Source organism: Triticum aestivum, chromosome 3D, assembly GCF_018294505.1.
Source record: "Triticum aestivum cultivar Chinese Spring chromosome 3D, IWGSC CS RefSeq v2.1, whole genome shotgun sequence".
In the NCBI taxonomy this organism is placed as follows: domain Eukaryota; kingdom Viridiplantae; phylum Streptophyta; class Magnoliopsida; order Poales; family Poaceae; genus Triticum; species Triticum aestivum.
The window spans coordinates 13,884,702-13,887,808 of record NC_057802.1 but is presented as its reverse complement, the minus strand read 5'-3'; positions in this window follow the sequence as shown (position 1 = coordinate 13,887,808).

Genomic DNA, 3,107 nt, shown 5'->3' with positions numbered 1-3,107 from the left:
CCGAAACTCATCCGAAACAACCCGAACCATTCCGGTGTCCGAATGTAACCTTCTAATATATGAATCTTTACCTCTCGAACATTTTGAGACTCCTCGTCATGTCCGTGATCTTATCCGGGACACCGAAAAATCTTCGGTCATCAAATCACATAACTCATAATACAAATCGTCATCGAATGTTAAGCGTGCGGACCCTACGGGTTCGAGAACTATGTAGACATGACCGAGACACATCTCGGGTCAATAAACAATAGCGGAACCTGGATGCTCATATTGGTTCCTACATATTCTACGAAGATCTTTATCGGTCAAACCGCATAACAACATACGTTGTTCCCTTTGTCATCGGTATGTTACTTGCCCGAGATTCGATCGTCGGTATCATCATACCTAGTTCAATCTCGTTACCGGCAAGTCTCTTTACTCGTTTCATAATGCATCATCCCGTAACTAACTCATTATTCACATTGCTTGCAAGGCCTATAGTGATGAGCATTACCGAGAGGGCCCAGAGATACCTCTCCGATACACAGAGTGACAAATCCTAATCTTGATCTATGCCAATCCAACAAACACCTTCGGAGACACCTGTAGAGCATCTTTATAATCACCCAGTTACGTTGTGACGTTTGATAGCACACAAGGTGTTCCTCCGGTATTCGGGAGTTGCATAATCTCATAGTCAGAGGAACATGTATAAGTCATGAAGAAAGCAATAACAATAAAACTAAACGATCATTATGCTAAGCTAACGGATGGGTCTTGTCCATCACATCATTCTCTAATGATGTGATCCCGTTCATCAAATGACAACACATGTCTATGGCTAGGAAACTTAACCATCTTTGATTAACGAGCTAGTCAAGTAGAGGCATACTAGGGACACTCTTGTTTGTCTATGTATTCACACATGTACTAAGTTTCCGGTTAATACAGTTCTAGCATGAATAATAAACATTTATCATGAGCCGCTAGGGCATATTTCCTTCAGTCTCCCACTTGCACTAGAGTCAATAATCTAGATTACATAGTAGTGATCCTAACACCCATGGAATCTTGGTGCTGATCATGTTTTGCTCGTGGAAGAGGCTTAGTCAACGGGTCTGCCACATTCAGATCTGTATGTATTTTGCAAACTTCTATGTCTCCCTCCTTGACTAGATCGCGGATGGAATTGAAGCGTCTCTTGATGTGCTTGGTTCTCTTGTGAAATCTGGATTCTTTTGCCAAGGCAATAGCTCCAGTATTGTCACAAAAGATTTTCATTGGATCCGATGCACTAGGTATTACACCTAGATCGGATATGAACTCCTTCATCCAGACTCCTTCATTTGCTGCTTCCGAAGCAGCTATGTACTCTACTTCACACGTAGATCCCGCCACGACGCTCTGCTTGGAACTGCACCAACTGATAGCTCCACCATTCAATATAAATACGTATCCGGTTTTCGACTTAGAGTCATCCGGATCAGAGTCAAAGCTTGCATCAACGTAACCATTTACGACGAGCTCTTTATCTCCTCCATAAATGAGAAACATATCCTTAGTCCTTTTTAGGTATTCCAGGATGTTCTTGACCGCTGTCCAGTGATCCACTCCTGGATTACTTTGGTACCTCCCTACTATACTTATAGCAAGGCACACATTAGGTCTGGTACACAACATTTCATACATGATAGAACCTATGGCTGAGGCATAGGTAATGACTTTCATTTTCTCTCTATCTTCTGCTGTGGTCGGGCATTGAGTCTCACTCAACTTCACACCTTGTAACACAGGCAAGAACCCTTTCTTTGACTGATCCATTTTGAACTTCTTCAAAATCTTATCAAGGTATGTGCTTTGTGAAAGTCCAATTAAGCGTCTTGATCTATCTCTATAGATCTTGATGCCCAATATGTAAGCAGCTTCACCGAGGTCTTTCATTGAAAAATTCTTATTCAAGTATCCTTTTATGCTATTCAGAAATTCTGTATCATTTCCAATCAACAATATGTCATCCACATATAATATTAGAAATGCTACAGAGCTCCCACTCACTTTCTTGTAAATACAGGCTTCTCCAAAAGTGTGTATAAACCATAGGCTTTGGTCACACTATGAAAGCGTATATTCCAACTCCGAGAGGCTTGCACCAGTCCATAAATGGATCGCTGAACTTGCACACTTTGTTAGCACCTTTAGGATCGACAAAACCTTCTGGTTGCATCATATACAACTCTTCTTTAAGAAATCCATTAAGGAATGCTGTTTTGACATCCATTTGCCAAATTTCATAATCATAAAATGCGGCAATTGCTAACATGATTCGGACAGACATAAGCATTGCTACGGGTGAGAAGGTCTCATCGTAGTCAACTCCTTGAACTTATCGAAAACCTTTCGCAACAAGTCGAGCTTTGTAGACAGTAACATTATTGTCAGCGTCAGTCTTCTTCTTGAAGATCCATTTATTCTCTATGGCTTGCCGATCATCGGGCTAGTCAACCAAAGTCCACACTTCGTTCTCATACATGGATTCCATCTCAGATTTCATGGCCTCAAGCCATTTTGCGGAATCTGGGCTCATCATCGCTTCCTCATAGTTCGTAGGTTCGTCATGGTCTAGTAACATGACGTCCAGAATAGGATTACCGTACCACTATGGAGCGGAACGTACTCTGGTTGACCTACGAGGTTTGGTAGTAACTTGATCTGAAGTTTCATGATCATCATCATTAATTTCCTCTCTAATTGGTGTCGGAATCACTGGAACTGATTTCTGTGATGAACTACTTTCCAGTTCGGGAGAAGGTACAATTACCTCATCAAGTTCTACTTTCCTCCCACTCACTTCTTCTGAGAGAAACTCCTTCTCTAGAAAGGATCCATTCTTAGCAACAAATATCTTGCCTTCGGATCTGTGATAGAAGGTGTACCCAACAGTCTCCTTTGGGTATCCTATGAAGACACATTTCTCCGATTTGGGTTCGAGCTTATCAGGTTGAAGCTTTTTCACATAAGCATCGCAGCCCCAAACTTTAAGAAACGACAACTTGGATTTCTTGCCAAACCACAGTTCATCTGGTGTCGTCTCAACGGATTTAGATGGTGCCCTATTTAACGTG